A 17,576-nucleotide genomic window follows, 5' to 3' on the forward strand; every position below is an offset into this window, starting at 1 on the left:
AACATCTGCACCAGATATGCCATAAAAGTGAATGGCTGAAGCAAAGGGCAAGAGCAGTAGAGGAGAGGAAGTCACGAGGCCAGAACACCAGAAGGCTCATCTGTGTAGATACTGTAATCACCAAAAATCACAACTGGAGTAGTAGGAGAGTTCCAGTGAACCGCACCCCCCCGCCCTGCCCCCACAAGCTAAAAGAAAGCAAAGAGAACACTTAACCCATGTCACTAGGAAGAGCCACCACTTAAGAACTCCATGGGGAAGTAGCACCCCCAGGGGAAAGGTAAGTTTACTGAGGGCAAGAAGATATTCATGTTTAGAGAAGAGGTTAAAAATAAAGGGAGTTTTGCAGATGACTGACAGTGAACTCCAGAAGGCACAGAGAAAAGGGTTCAGTGATCATAAAGGAGTGAAAATTGGGATCAGACAAGAGAGATGAAGGAAAGAAAACGTCCAGACAAAACTACTGGGGAGAATAAGGCCAGGAAATCTCAGAACACAAGCACCATATTTTTTAACACTGCACAAAAACAACCACAGGAAAGCTCTAGGAAATAGAAAAGCTTTCCTGAAATCCAGCCACTTTCTAAAAGATTTTTTGAAATTAATTTCGAATAAAAATGAGTCACAGAAAATATCAGGTCAATTCCATATACTAAATTACAAGAAGAGAGAATAAGGGGCAGAATAACATCCCTACAAATGATGAAAGCACGCCAGAAAGACATGCCCTCAGATCAAAACTGTGAAATGCTAGGGGCGCCTGGATGGCTCAGTGGGTTAAGCAGCTGTCTTTGGCTCAGGTCATGATCCCAGCATCCTGGGATTGGGCCCCACATTGAGCTCCTTGCTCAGCAGGGAATCTGCTTCTCCTTCCCCGCACCCAACTCTTGAGCTCTTGTTTGCTCTTTCTTATTCTCTCTCTCTCTACCTCTCAAATAAAAGAAATCTTTAAAAAAAAAAAAAAACCTGTAACATGCTATTTCAAAATGAACTAAAAGACCTTAACAGAATGGCACAAAATATGAAAGAATAACAGATGTAAGAATTATAAAAACTCAAATAATTAAAAACAAAAGGAAAGAATCATTCCAGAAATAAAAAGTAAATAAAAACAGATAACCCCTTAAGAAAAATACAAAGTAAAAAAGAAGAAAATTTTAAAACTCAAAGAAATCAAAAAGGTTTGAAAAAAACTGACAAATACTGAAAAATAGGCAACAAAGATTGAATATACGTGATAGAAACGCTGGAAGAAGGAAATCCAAGCAAAGAACAGAATAGTAAAATAATAATTTTTTAAAAGTTTCCTGAAATAAAGAAAGATTTTAAACTACATTTTTAAAGAGCGCAATGTGTACCTGAGAATATCAACCCAGAACAACCAAAATTATTTTACTACACTATTACTAAACATTAAGGAAAAAACAGGTGGGGGGCTGGGGTCAGAAAGGGGGACATAGAGAACTATAGACAGGAGTCCAGAAAATGAGAGATGAACGAGCAGCACTGGGTTTCCCAGGCTATAAAAGGGTTAAAGTGCAGAATGAGATTAGATCTAAAAATCTCAGGGTACATAAGGGTGGCAACACTGTGTAGGAAATGAAGAACCAGTTACTCATAAAGAAAGGAGAATCAGACTGGCATCAGACTTATCTATTGCACAAGTCTGAAAACGGTGGTGTATATGTTACATAGCAGGAAAAATAAGAGGTGGTGATGAGCCAAGAACACTATTTAGCCAAGATAAGACAGGCATTTTCAGTCAAACAAGGATTCAGAAATTGTGCTACATCCACTGAGGAAATTACTCCAAATGCTTTTTTGGCATCCATTAAGCTAGTCATGGGTTTCTTTTCTTCCAGTCTCTACCACTCCCAGAGTTGCGGCTGGCAGTACAGAATGGCCAAATCCAAGAACATCATATACAACCAGCCCTAGAAAGCTTCAAGAAAATTAGATCCGGAACGCCTGGGTGGCTCAGTTGGTTAAGCAGCTGCCTTCAGCTCAGGTCATGATCCCAGCGTCCTGGGATGGAGTTCCCACAATCGGGCTCCTTGCTTGGCAGGGAGCCTGCTTCTCCCTCTGCCTCTGCCTGCCACTCTGTCTGGCCTGTGCTCGCTCTTGCTCCTCCTCTCTCTGACAAAAATTAAATAAAATCTAAAAAAAAAAAGAAAAAAAAAAAAGAAAATTAGATCCTAAGGAATGCATATTTTGCCAACAAGCACAAAAAAGGCCTGAAAAAGATTCAGGCCAATATTTCCAAACAATGAGCACCAGTACAGAGGCCACAAGGTGCTTGTTAAGCCCAGAGTATCAAATACAAGATCTTCAAAGACGCCAACCCTAAGTTGGATAGGCTCAACTCTTATCATCCATCCCAGCTCAGGAAGTATACTCATTTCCACAGTGTCGAGGGTACCAGGCTTTAGTAACCAAATTCCAGGAGTCAGGCCAAAGTCTAAACTGAGGCCCAGGCCCCACAATGTCCCCCAAAGACTCTGGAAAAAAGGCTTCTATCAACTTTGAGGGTCAAAGAATTGTACAAAACTTAGACCACTGTCCACATAGGCAGGCGGCATCTCCCTATGTTATTTTATATAATACAATACAAAGTCTTCCAATTCATACCAAAAGAGAGAGGTAATTATATAGTTTTGATCTTGTAATTTTTTTATATAGTAAATTATGTTTATCCCTACCTGGAATAAACTCTGATGTATTATCTCTTAAATATACTACTAGTTTAATCTTGCTAATATTTTAGAATGTTTGCTTCTCTGAGGCGCCTGGGTGGCTCAGTTGGTTGAATGTCCAACTCTTGATTTCAGCTCAGGTGGTGATCTCAGGGTTGTGAGATCCAGCACTGCATTGGGCTCCATGCTCAGGAGGAGACTGCTGGAGATTTTCTCTCTCTCCCTTCCCCTGAGCCCCTCCCCACACTCACACATGCTCTCTTGCAAAAATAAATAAATAAATAAATAAATAAATAAATTAGTTAATTAAAAAAAAGAAAGTTTGCTTCTCTGGCCATGAGTAAGAGTGGACTATTGTTTATGATGGCCAAAAAAAAGAAAGAAAGAAAACAATCTTAATGTCCATCAGTTGGAGAACAACAGTATAAATTATGGTGTAATTTCCCTTGGAATGTTATTCAGCTTTTTAAAATTAGAGTTCCATTTACTAAACTGGACAGATGCCATGATACATTCTTAAAAGAATAAAGCAAGTTACAAAAAACCTGTATGTGTGTGTATGTACGTATATGATTTTGAGTGAGAAAAAGATGTTGAAAAATACTCAGTGTTGGTTAATGTTGGCTACTCCACGGAGGAAAACTGGAGAAGGGAGAGACCTGAGGGGAGAGGAAAATACTAACTTTTCCTTTACTCACTCTTATTTGTTTATTTTCGTGGTTGCAAGCAAAGTCTGACTTTTATAATTTTTTAATAAAGGTAGAATGGGGGGGGAGAGAACAGTTACCTATTAAAAGTAATGACAATTAACATTAGTTGACAACCAGTAAATGACTAATTTTAATGCATCCAAAGACAAAATTAGAGTTAAATTATGTAAAGCAAGGAGAGGAATTATTACGAAATTAATTTATTTAAAAATACAAAACAATCCAATCTGGACCCAAAGTTGCATATAAGTAGTCTTTCTGAAGTGCAAAATGTCTTCAGGATGAACCAGTTTTTCTTTTATAACTAGCACAAACTTATCCACTCATGGATATTTTGACAACTACGAATAAAACTAAGAGAAAGTGAGTCAAAGAAAAATATTCAATGAATAACTGTATGCATGATACACTGATTAGCATAAATGGGCAAAATGTTACAGAAATAATGGAAACTCAAGAAAAAATGAGATTTTGAATACTTATACTAAAGAAACAGGGGTGATTTTTTCTAGATGTATTATTTTACACTGTAACTAGACAAGGCTTTTTTATTAAGTAAATCACAAAAGAAAAGCAACCACTTTAACTGATTATCACATACACAATTTTAAAAAAGAAAAATTACAAAAAGCTATCAACAGGTAGCATGGGTGATAGGGGATAAACTTATCACAGAAAATTCCAGTTATCCACATAAGTGAGAAATGTTTATTAAAAACTGACATTTACATGACCGAGTTGAAAAATGAACTGTCAAAGGGCTCACAGTCTCAAGAAATGGCATGGTGTGCTATTTTATAAAGAAGATTAAAAACTAATTTTTTTGTCGAGTTTGTGGTACTTAAAGGGAAATAGCCCCAAAAGGTATGCACACCAGAAGTCTGCCCAAGAGCATCTCATTTCTAAGACTCTTTGTTTTTAAATCTGCAGTTATTTAAGAACTCTCCTTCTCAGCTCTCATCAAATCTTTCATAAAAGAAAATTTCAGGATACAAAATAAATCAGTAGCTTAATTACCATGGTGTCTTTTAAATGCCTTACAAGGCTGAAAAGGAGAGCAAGACAAGATAACAAGGAAAAGCTGGACTGACAGGCTAGTAGAAAACTGTGCAGAGGAGTTGGGTGAAGCATGCATCAAAAAAGAGAAATCCAGGATGATTTCCAAAGCCTAATAAAAATTGCCATTCCTTGTCCTAAGGATTTTCACTGATATTATTTCACTTTGCCATCATCGAAAACCTGCAAGATAGATTTTAGCCCCTTGTACATTTATTAATTGACAGAGCAATAATTTGAACCTGTTTTCGATTCAAAAACTCACAAATTCGTGTTCTTCCTACTATAAAATGGGTCTCATGGTTGTAGAATTCCAAAAGCTTCTCACAACTGAACAACAGTATTATCATTCTATCATAATGAAATGTGTGGGGAGCCTGGGCGGCTCAGTCAGTTAAGCATCTGACTCTTGATTTCCGCTTGGTCGTGATCTCAAGGTCATGAGATACATCACCACCTCAGGATCCACAGGAAGAAGCATGGAACCTGCTTAAGAGTCTCTCTCTCCCTCTGTCACTCTCCCCTCTAAAAAAAAATAAAATAAAGGGGGCGCCTGGGTGGCTCAGTGGGTTAAAGCCTCTGCCTTCGGCTCAGGTCATGATTCCAGGGTCCTAGGATCGAGCCCCGCATCGGGCTCTCTGCTCAGCGGGGAGCCTGTTTCCCTTCCTCTCTCTCTGCCTGCCTCTCTGCCTACTTGTGATCTCTGTCAAATAAATAAATGAAATCTTTAAAAAAAAAAAAAGTAAAGGAATGTCTGATAACTTCCAAAAGAAGTCTTTCTTCCTCTTCAAAACCCTAAAAAGAGCGAGCTAAGATTCTCTGATGCTAGAACAGGGTTTGGGTATGTAGTAAATCTTCATCCCACATGTCTAATAAAACTAATTACTTTCATTCACCCCAATTCCCAATCCAAAGGAACCCAACAGAATCCCTTGGAATTGGAACAAAAACGGAATTCTAGAGTAACAACCATACCCATCAAGCTTCTATAACCTGACTAGCTTTGCCCTACCAAATTTCAGCAACTAGAGCTAGAAATTGTGGGACCCCACAACCCAAGATCACAAAGGGCTAAGAAAAGACTTCCTTCATTTAGACAGAAGGAATTTACTGAGTTCTGAGGCAGATTCTCCATGACCAAAATGACTAAAATCTCCATGACTAAAATGACTAAAATCACATTATCTACATACCTAGTCCCATTTCCAAGTTTAATAACTAACTAATCTACTTATAAGGCTAGATCTATAGGTGGGTTTTCATGGCAATAAAAAACTGTTGCCATATTTCTTCATGTTATCAAACTCTATAATCCGTCGTCATCTGATATAATCGGATATGATAGTGCAAGTACAGTATTACGAACAAGGAAATAAAGCATGGCTTCCTAGTCCAAAGATAACTGTTTCAAGTAAATAAGTTTTCCATTATTATTGCTTATATATATTGCTTTGTGAATTTTAGGTCTGCAATACTTTCGATATTTATAAAAAGGAATGTTTGAATCACTGTTTTCCTTTAATTTCTTTTGTTTTTTTTTTTAAGATTTTATTTATCTATTTTTGTGAGAGAAAGAGAGAGAGCGCAAGCATGCCTGCATAAGCTGGGCACAGGGGCAGAGGGAGAAGCAGACTCACCACTGAGCAGGAAACCTAATGAGAGACTCCATCCCCAGGACCCTGAGATCGTGACCTGAGCCAAAGGCAAATGCTTAACCATCTGAGCCACCCAGGTGCCCACTGTTTTCCTTTTCATGATACCTTTGCCACCTAATGAAAACAGTAAAACTTATCAACACTGACCAGTAAAACTTTAGGGAAGTGACAAACTTTGATACATGGGATTTTTTTACTTATATTTTTCCCAGAATAGAATGAATATTTGGACACAGAATTCTGAATTACACTATTAGTTTTGATTTAAGGAAGAATATGAAATGCCCACCTTCAACTGAAAGACTACAGTAGTAAAACTAATTATACATAGTACACAGTCACCAAATATTTAAGTGTATGATTTAATGCATTAATATTCTGCATAAAAATCCCCCAATTTTTCCAATATAACTAATCTAACTCAACTCATATACCTTTAAACACAAGATATCTGTATAACAAACTAATACAAAAAAATCAAGGGTTTTCTTTTTTTTTTTAATGTAACGACAATCTTTTTTAACATAAAATATGCAAAAGAGAGACTGAGACTTGGGCAAACAAAGAAAAATGTTCTCATATGCAGTGCTCCAAAACTCTTAGGTGGGATACCTTATCTAAGAAAAAGAATATACTTTGTCAGAAACTTCTTCAGAGTTAGACACAATATGGCTGTCACATGGAGACTGTCAGATCAATTCCTACTAAGGCAAAGTAGCCAATCTTTTCTCAATAGATAGAAGCAATTATGCCCTGCAAGAGCCTTCAACAGACATACCTGACATTCAATGACCATTTATATAATAACCTAAGACCTGGAAACTTTATCTGTAAAGGTCTAGATAGTAAATATTTAGGTTTTGTGTATTCTTAGGTCTCTATAGAAACTACCTAACTCTGTGGCTGTACACAAAGAGCTGCCGTTATAACCAATACGAAAATGAATGAGCATGGCCATATGCCAATAAAACTTTCTTCATGGCCAGTGAATTTGAATTTCCTATAATTTTCACATATCACAATGCATTATTCTTTTTTTGATATCTTTTCAATCATTTAAAAATATAAAAAACAATTTTAGCTTGCAGGTCATACAAAAACAGATATTGGGCTACATTTGGCCCATGCACTATAGCCTGCCAACCTCTGTAATATACAATGAAAAAAATTCAGCTAAACATCACAGAGGGAAACTTCTAATCTTCTTCTCCCCAACCCAGGAAATAAAAAAGAAATAAAAATTAGTTTATCTTTAGAGTCTGTTTTCACTATAGTCCAGGAGTTACTCTGAATAATATTCTAGATGGGTGGGTGTATGTATATATATTTCTCTACACCTATCTCCTGATGCCTAGAACTTTGAAGAATGTGACAGTGAGTCTAAAGAGGAGGCAAAGATCAGACCATCACGAAGGACTGTACATGGTTTGGGAAGGAGTTTCGGTTTTATACATTAAGTGAAGAGGTACTACAGTAAGATTCTGAAGAAAAGAATGACATAATCAGATGACCATGTTAGATGGGGGCGCCTGGGTGGCTCAATTGTTAAGTATTTGCCTTTGGCTTGGATCATGATCCCAGGGTCCTGGGATGGAGCCCCACACAGGGCTCCATGTCAGCCGGAAGACGGCTTCTCACACTCCCTCTGCTCTTCCCCCCGGTCATGCTCTGTCTTTCACTCAAAAAAAAAAAAAAAAAAAAAATCAACTATCCTAATATTCCCTCTTTGGAACTAGTACTGGCTTAGTATATGTTAGTCCCCTGCTAATCCACCCACAGTCCAGAAGCAGATGAACCTCGTTCTGATGTATAGTCAGAAGGTCAATAGTGACACAAGGCTACATCACATCGCCTACACCATTCACTTCATTTCATCTCATCACATAGGCATTTTATCATCTTGGGTCATCACAAGAAGAGTGAATTCAATACAGTAAGATAATTAGAGAGGAGAGAACACATTCTCATAACTTTATTATAATATACTGTTATAATTGTTCTATCTTACTATTGTTAATCTCTTAATATGCATAATTTATAAATTATACTTTATTGTGTGTATGTACTCATAGAAAAAAACAGTATATATAGGGTTCAGTATTATCCATGGTTTCAGGCATCCACTGAGGGTCTTGCAATGTATCCTCCACAGGTAAGAGGAGATTATTACACTTCCTTCCAGGCTTACTTTCTTCTCCATTCAAAATAATGCACGCAAAATCTTTCAAAAAATGTGAAAAGAGCGAAGGCATTTATGGGGAAGTATGGGGGAAAGCTAGAGAGCCAGCTTGGGACAATCCAAAAATCAAACATGGAAGAGGGAAATCATCTCATGTTTAACAACTTTAGTAAAACCTTACGATAAAGATGCAAACATCAAATTAGGTTTCATAAATGAAGTATGCTAAAAGGAACTAGCAACCAATCCAAAATACAGAGCATGATCTAAGTCTATGACAATTTACTAAATATACTAGAGTACATAAATGTACATCCTAAATAAAATTTAACCATAAGTAGATTATCTTGAATTCCCTTAACAAACATACATAAAAATGAAGAAATGTTTGATTACATGAGGTATATGATTTATATATAGAATGGCAGAAAGTTTGGCTTACAGAAGAAAATAATTGTTACATGTATAAGAGGTGATTTGATTTAATCTTTTTTCTTTTTTCTTCTTTTTATTAGGGAGTGGGGGAGGGGGAGAAGGAAAGAGAAAATCTTAAGCAGGCTCCACACCCAGCACATGAGCCCAACACAGGGCTCAATCTCACAACCCTGAGATCATGAACTGAACCGAAATCAAGTTGGATGCTTAACTGACTGAGCCACCCAGGTGCCCCCACTATTCTTTATACTTTACATTTTTATAAATATGATTTCATATGTAATATATATGAATGTGTAAGTGTGACAAAAATCTGAGCCACCAGTTATTGATGGAAGCGGTAAAATATACACATTCATCCAATCCATATTTGTTACTTTTTTAAATAAAATAAATCATAAAAATATGAACAGGTAGGAAAATAGATAATTTCTCCTCAACTTTCATTGGGAAAGTTAGCAGGAAAGATTTGCTGGTGCTTTTAAAGAGAGAATGTATAGCTCTCCGTGTGTGTGGTGAACTATCTCTTTAAAACCAACAGTAAACCTTTACAGCAAACTGTGTACACACACACACACACACACACACACACCCCAAACCACTTGAAAGTAACTATGTTTAAAGTCACCCCAAAACCAACCTCCATCACAATATCTCCTTAACTACATAAAAAGAACTGATATTCCTCTACTCAAAATTTCAGAGATAAATTACAAAGATAAATCCCATAAGAGAAATGTTCTTACCAAAAATAACTGTATTTTTGGTATATTTGTAGGTTTAACATTTATGTGTCTTACTGAAACTCAACTCTTCCACTTGCCAGGTAAATCTGTTTCTTGACTGTCCTGTGCAAGTTATTGAACATCTCTGTGTTTCAGTTTCTCATCAGTAAGATGTAAATAGCATTACACCCTTCATAGGGTACTGAAATTGATTAAAACATGTATAACGGGAATGGCACAGAATAAGAGCCATAAAAGGGTGAGTTATTACAACTAGTACTTCTACTAGTAACAGTACTCCCATCTTTCCAAAAATATTAAAAACATTCTGTGCAATTTGAATTACTGACTAAAACTGGATACTATTAAAAACAGACATTAAATCTGAAGCCTGATTAACAGTAAGTCAGAAGCCCTGCAACTCTGAAAAGAATAGATTATTAATAGAACCACATAACAACCCTGTCAAGAACAATCTGAGAGCGGTTTTCCCAAGTGCAACTATCAATTTCTTCCCTTACACAAGGGGGCAGTGATAACAAGAAAAGAATGGGGCTCTGCAACACCTCTTTCTACAGACAGTAGGGGGTGGCAGTACATATGGCTTACAGTCAGAACAAAACAGGAAGACCCAACAGAACTGCTCTTTATTCTCCTCTGCCCTCTCCTCTCTGCTTTAGCCCCAACATAGACTCAAGGTGAGGGATGTATCTATAGAAAACGCTAAAACCCATTATTAATCACCAAGTAAAATCCAGTTTTCTCTTTGAAGCAAATGATCCCTCAGTGTCTGAATGTGGATGCAGGAGGAAGCCAATCAGTATGAATTTTCATATTATCTAGCAAATTACTTACTGCTATTATAAAAACAACATTCTTCAGGCAAGTAATTCAATTTCTCTATACAATAATCACAACACAAACCACTAAATTCTGTCATTAACTACATCCTAATGAACGCATCCAGATTATTTCTGCTCGTTTCATACCATATAGACACTCATTGAACGTACATATGTAAGTTATATTACATAGCTCATCCAACTATCTTTTGTTACTTCTGAAATTCCAGCTATTTTCTGACAATCCTCTCAAACCACAGATGTCCTTCTTAAATGGAAGTCACAATGTTTTGCAGCATGTGGGTAATTTCATACATAAAGACAAACAGAGATGGAGAGAGAATACTATTTTATTCTTGTGCTCACATTCCTAAGATGATGTACCTGGGAAACGCTGTAAGAAGTGCTCCACTGACAGTATCCATGTTGCTGCTTTTTATGCTGCATTTACTGTATTCAATTTTTTCCCCTATTTTGCCACCCCAACACGAAGAACATGCAAGAATATATCACTACTGTCATTCACTATAATTAACCACTGCAATAGCTTTTGGCTCCAACCCCTCAAAATGCCTGAAAATTTATCCCTTTTGTTCACCATATTGTTTTGTTTTCTTCATTCCAGATATTTTCACCTGTGTGAAAATGAAGACAGCAGCACATAGGGAAAAAAAATCCCTTTGCCTAATGATCTTGAACTCAGAATTATGATCAAGATGTGGCGTTTTTTTGTTTATTATGTTTCTTTTCCTGGAGAGGAGGAGAGAACAGCGTGAAAGACACCCAAAACACCAAATCTTCCTAATGTTAATGATCATTGTTTATGTTTTGTGAAACCCATTTTAAACATTCCACAACTGAAATAAAAGCCAGGATACAGTTCTATCAGTGCTCTCTACAAGATGACAGCAAAACCTAGAATTATTTTAGCCTTATTTTTTCTTTCCCATCTCACAACCAGACACAATATGCTTTTTTTCTTTCACGTGGGTACGTACTATCTCTATCTCAAAAAATAGCATATCATAGCTCCTCTCGATTTCCTGTGATAAAATATCTAGCCATGAGCCTTATTAATCTTTTCTTAGACTACATATCCTTTCCCAGAGGGATTGTTAATATCGCTCACAACACTTCTACCATCAATTTCGATGCCACACAGGCCAACCCACCCTGCGCCTTACCTGGCACATTTCACAACTACTTTTTTATGCTGCATTCTGGGGGCACATTTTGCAACTCGTTCTGCACCACACTGCCTGCCACGTTTAACAATCTGCCTCGCATCTCATCCTGGGTCCCCGTCATCTAGAGACTCTCTCGGTACCAAATTCCATGACACCTTCGGTGACACCGAATGACCGTCCCTGGCCCCATCTGAAGCCACCCTGAGTGCCACATTTGGAGCCAACCTTCCCCACACCTTGGACACCGGAGGCACTTCGCTCGCAGCCCGTTTCGCTGCTTCCCTGCTCGCCCCCGCCCCTCTCCCTGGAGCCGAGACACTGGAGGCGAACGCCCCTGTCACTGAGGCGACCCCTCCTTCCGCCGCTCCCCGGGTCTCTTACCTGCCGCTCTCAGGGGCTCGCTGCACCTGGGGGTCAAGCCCCAGCCCCCAGGATCCCCAGTGAGGACCGCGCCGCCCACCGGCGCCGCCCGCGATTCCCAGAGCACCTCGCTGCGCTCCGACGTCCGCTGTGGGTCTGCGCCCCGGAAAGGCGCGGCGGGGCCTCGCGGCTGGCAAGCGCAGCCCGCGGCGGTCCTCTTGTCAGCGGCGGCGCGGGTGCAGGCTCTCGCCCCTCAGCGCGGCGGCAGCGGTGGCGGCGGCAGCTGCGGCGGGCGCCTTGCTCCGCCTCGCGCGCGGCTCAGCCGGGAGGTGAGCGCGAGGGGGATGGGAACGGGGGCGGGGCCGCCCGGAGGAGGCGCGGAGGGCGGCGGCGGGAGGGCAGCACCGGCAGCCCCGAGCCCGGCGCTCGGAGTGCTCACAGCTTCCCCCGCCCGGCGGGCGGCTCGCGTGAGGCGGCTGTGCCAGCGGGCCCCGCCGGAACAGCACGCCCAGCAACCCGCGCCCGGCCGGCAGCTCGCTAGCGCCGCCGCCGCGCCGGGGGCGTCGCACCCTCTCAGGCCGCCCGCAGCCCCGCCCCCTCCGGGCCAGGGTGGGGAGGAGCGCGAGCGCGGAGGGAGAGCGCGTGCGTGGGGGCGCGTGCGTGGTGGAGCGCGCGCGCCCCCGCCCCCTCCACAATTTGGGGGTGGGGAGTGGCTGGGAGAGAGAGCGAAGACCGAACCCTTCCCTGCGCGGAGAGGTTGGGCCCTGACTCTGCAGCTCTGTGAGGTCTGGGCATTTCTCGTTTCCTCAGGGGGCTCTGACTGGTGGGGTCGAAGGGTTTGGTGCGGAATAGGGGTGGAAGCTCAGTAGCAGACAAGGCCCTAAATAGTTCGGCTCCGCCCCCGGAGGAGTGATGTCACTCTCGAGGTGCTGCTGCTGTCACGTGCGCCCACTTCTGGGCCTGTCCTGCTTTAATGGGCAGAACGTTCCTCTAGATTTCCCCCCACTTCAGTCACCTTACGTACGCATCACTCCCAGAATCATCAGACCCTACATACGTCGGTTATCCTTTGCCTGATGCTCAACTGTAATATGTAAACTGCTCCAAATGCCACAGTTGGCTGTGGTGGGAATCAGAATGAGGTGCAAAACCAGCCATGGGTGGGGAGGTGGGTGGGGAGGGAGGAGAGAGAAGGGAGACTATTATCTAGAATAGTTGCCGAAAATTCACCAACCACAGCTTGAGAACCAGAGGTGAAGTTGTGACGCTGTTTCTGTCGCTGCCAGGTGGGACAGAAGTAATGTGGTTTTAAGAGCTAGTGGGCAAGGCACGGAAAGCCACCGCATTAAAGCCTCCTCCGAGGTCTGACTTCCCCATTACCCCCCACCTAGAGCTTCTTCCCCTTTTCCTTTCCCTTGCATCATAAAATACCAAGCCAACTGTGGAAGATATCTGGACATAAATTTTTTCGTGTGCTGTGAGATGATGCAAAGCAATCACTATTACATACTCTTCCTGGCTAATCTTACTGTTCATAAACTGAGACGACCTTTCCTGGTCATCTGTTTCCTAATGAGACGACATGATTGGAAATAGATGTCCCCGAACTACCTCAGTCAAGGAACGTGTGTCCGTGGTGTTCCCAAGATAATTTTGTTTGTTTGCTAACAGTTCTTTGAACCTACTTCATCCAGGAGTCTCTTTGGCTTTTTAAGAATTAGTATTAACTTCAGAATAATAGAAGAGATGGAATACGACGCCATTTTCAACAGCTATTTTCTATAATGAATGCTTGAAAAGTTGGAGCAGCTTTGAATACTATAGCAAAATGGCAAGGCGAAAGACTGATATATGGAATCTTTTGGTGATAACTCCAAAAACTTAGATTAACTCTAACTATAACCTATCTATGGTGATAGTTGCATAATAGTGATTATTTATGGGGTATTTGACAGTGCAGGAGGGAGCCTTCTGGGTTGCTGGAAATGTTCATTATCTTGATCTAGCTAATGACTACAAGGGTTAATACATATGCAAAAAGGTTTATTCATACACGCAAAGAGGCACTACAACATCGTCATGATTGGAGTCTGGAAACCTGGGTTTAAATCTCAGTATCACACATGACTTACCAGCTATGTGACCTTAAGCAAGTCTCTGAGCCTTCTTTTCTTCATCTGTCTAATGTGGATGATGATACCTCACAGGGTAATTGTAAAAATTAAATGAAATTATCTTTGAAAAATAGTTAACCCAGAGCCTGGTATATAGTAAGTGCTCAGGAAGCAGTAGCTATTGTTACCTTATTCTTTTTGCACTCAGATTTGCCCTATTCAGTTCTCCTTTGGGTTTTTTATTTGTTTGTTTATTTTAAAGATTACTTTGTATCTCAACCTTTGTGAGTTTCAGTGAGGCTAATAACATTCCTTCCCACAAGAAATAACAAAAGGCAGTCAAGGGTGTAATGTGTTAGTTTTCAAACTAGTTCAGGTGGCAGTACTTAGAAATTATTGTGTTCATTGTGGAACACCATGAAATATTGATAGATTTAATTCTGCCATATGGACATGACAATTTTACCAGCACTAAATCTGGCTATATGATGTTTATGCAGATCTCTCACGTATTTTTTAAAATGTTGTTTTAAGAAATAACAGGTCCATGTTTTTCCTTTAAAATTTGTTTGCAACTTTTCATAAAGTAGAAAGTACCAAAAGTTTAATAACAATTTACAAAATGAAAGCCTTGAAGTCCATTTTTCCTGGAAATTAGAAAAACACTATAATTGTTCAGTTTTAGCAGCAAATCTCTTTTTATTGGATTTTCCCACAGTAAGCTCTAATAGCTGTGACCCACAGGGTCTCTTGCTCTGATGAAGTGAGTAACTCTGACTCACTGTCCTCATCATACTCCCAAAGATCAGTCTCCATTTCTTTTGGCTGACCTTTCCCAGATATCATGCTCACACTGAGTACCCACTGAATGAACTCACTGCCTTGCTGTTTTGATCATCCAGCATGATTCTATTCAGCCCATTCCCTTCCACATAATACTGCTGTTAAGTCTTGCAATTTGCTGCCACACTCTAACTTTGTGAAGGAAACGCTCTGTCCTTGACAGAGGTAAGGGTGGGGTATAGTAGGGATGGTGAGCAACATTATAGAGAGAAGTCACCCTTGTGCTCAGCTCTTCTCCCTGATTTGCTTTTCTGTCAAAGATATCTGAAATCCTGAGAATGCTAATTTTTTTTAACCTACTAAAAATCCCTTCTAATCAAAATGATCATTTAGTCCATCACTTAAATTTGGAAACATAACGTATGCCATTAAGAGGAATATGCAAATTTGCATAAATTAACCCAACCTTACCTTATACCTACCAACTTATCAGTGCCATCTATACCAGTCAAAATGTCCTGTCTTGATCTGTCAACTCTGCACACTCATACTCACCCCTGCACATGTCTTCCCCGGCACGTCTAAGTCTCTTAAGCAAACCATCAGGCTCACCTTTCCTACCCTTTTTTTCAATCCTCTCCCTATTGAATAAAGAATAATGACATCCAGCATTCATTGTTTGCCTACTGGCTGCAAATACTTTACTAAATGCCTTATATATACTATCACATTTAATTCTCACAATACCCCATCAATATTGTCTCAGGTTTCTTTTTTTTTTTTTTTAAGATTTTATTTATTTATTTGACAGAGATCACAGGTAGGCAGAGAGGCAGGCAGAGAGAGGAAGGGAAGCAGGCTCCCTGCTGAGCAGAGAGCCCGATGTGGGGCTCGATCCCAGGACCCCGGGATCATGACCCGAGCTGAAGGCAGAGGCTTTAACCCGCTGAGCCACCCAGGCACTCCTTGTCTCAGGTTTCTAAATTGGTGGGGGGGGGGGGCGGCTTTGAGAGTTTAAATGACTGAGTCAAGATCACACTGAATGGGTGGGCAGCTTTGAGAGGTTAAATGACCAGTCAAGATCACAGTGTAAACCCAAACAAACTTTATCCTCTATCAGTTATCCTCAAGATAATGGTCTATGAAATATAAATGAGAACACAGAATACATCATTTGAAAAATGTGAGCCATATGACACAATGAAAGTCTCTCTCAAAAGTTGATGTAAGAGATATTTTTCTCATTGATTGTTTTTCATAATCTCATTTCTTTTTAACTGCAATTAATAATTCTAAACTCAATAGCTTCAACATTTTCCCCACCAACTCCCACCTCGGTCTTTTGATGAATATTTAATAATTTTAAGACTAACACTTAATAGCATTTCCAGATAGAGGAGCTATTACTTAAAAGAAGTTTCTGGTAAATCACTTTTTTTTTTTTTTTTTGGAAAGTGAAAATGTCATGTACAATATGAAGAAGCAAAACTCCATATATTTTTAATTGACATTTATAAATGCCTGACAAGTGTTTGTGCCTACTGAATGCTTATAACTATAGTAAGTACCACAGTGCATATTTAACAGTTTGAGGGATGTCTTGCTTACTATAGGAAACAAAGTACTTTAAACACTTAAATATTAATACAGCATATTATAGAATTAAGTGTTAAGACATGAATAAAATAGCAGGTTCTGTGATAATTCATAAAAGGAAGAGAGGTAAGTTTGACTGGAATGGTATGGGACTGCTACTTGAGGAAAGTAGAATAGGAAAAAATACAGATGGAAAGAAGGAAGAACTATTCCAGGGAGGGCCCTAGAGAATCAATAAAAGTTTAAAGCAAAGAATAAGCATAACTTTTTTCTTTTTTTAGATTTTATTTATTTATTTGACAGAGACACAGCAAGAGAGGGAACACAAGCAGGGGGAGTGGGAGAGGGAGAAGCAGTCTTCCCATAGAGCAGGGAGTCTGACACAGGGCTCGATCCCAGGACCCTGGGATCATGACCAGAGCAGAAGGCAGATGCTTAACAACTGAGCCACCCAGGCTCCCCTAGCATAAAAACTCATAAGTCAAAGAATAAGTCCCTTTTGGAGGTGAGTTGCCTCCTTAACAAAGACAAGCCTTGGTGTTAACTACAAATAGGGTACAAATCTAAAAAGCAGACCAATGAGCAATTAAGTGTGGATGAATAGAAGACTACTTACTAATCAAGAGATAAAACATCACGGGGCGCCTGGGTTGCTCAGTGGGTTAAGCCGCTGCCTTCGGCTCAGGTCATGATCTCAGGGTCCTGGGATCGAGTCCCGCGTCGGGCTCTCTGCTCAGCGGGGAGCCTGCTTCCCTCTCTCTCTCTCTCTGCCTGCCTCTCTGTCTACTTGTGATCTCTCTCTGTCAAATAAATAAATAAAATCTTAAAAAAAAAAAAAAGAGAGATAAAACATCTGGTAACATTTGATTGGTAAGAGGTTGGGAAAAAGGGCCAGGACCAAACTGCAGAGGGTGGTGCCCAGGAAAGGAAGACACCATGAAGTCTCTGAGCAGAAGAATGACAAGAAGACAATGTTTAAAACTTTCTCTAGTAGGGTGGATTTCAGCATGGAAGGACAAATGATAAGGACACGGTTAAGAAGATACTAGTATTTTATGAGCTAAAGAAGGTGACAGCTGATAGTCAAGAATTATGGCAGTGGGAAAAGAAAGGGATAGTTCCAACAGCCATTGCATGGGAAGAATTAACAGAACTTTCTGAATAACTGCAAAGGGTAAAGAAGAGTGAGAAATCAAAATAAAGCAAGGTGACAAGACTCTAAAAGACCATGGTACCTATGA

At 40.2% G+C, this 17,576-nt stretch overlaps 1 protein-coding gene across 6 annotated transcripts in view; it reads right to left on the bottom strand.

Annotated features, from left to right (window-relative positions):
* Positions 1-12,398, bottom strand: part of TANC2 (tetratricopeptide repeat, ankyrin repeat and coiled-coil containing 2) — a 375,400-nt gene extending 363,002 nt beyond the window's left edge. For all 6 annotated transcript variants that reach the window (XM_047706886.1, XM_047706885.1, XM_047706884.1 and 3 more), the window contains exon 1: positions 11,864-12,398. The gene's annotated coding sequence lies outside the window, so the exon portion shown is untranslated. The remainder of the gene's footprint in view (positions 1-11,863) is intronic.
* Positions 12,399-17,576: the final 5,178 nt, after the last annotated feature.

This window comes from Lutra lutra, chromosome 16 (genome assembly GCF_902655055.1).
Source record: "Lutra lutra chromosome 16, mLutLut1.2, whole genome shotgun sequence".
In the NCBI taxonomy this organism is placed as follows: domain Eukaryota; kingdom Metazoa; phylum Chordata; class Mammalia; order Carnivora; family Mustelidae; genus Lutra; species Lutra lutra.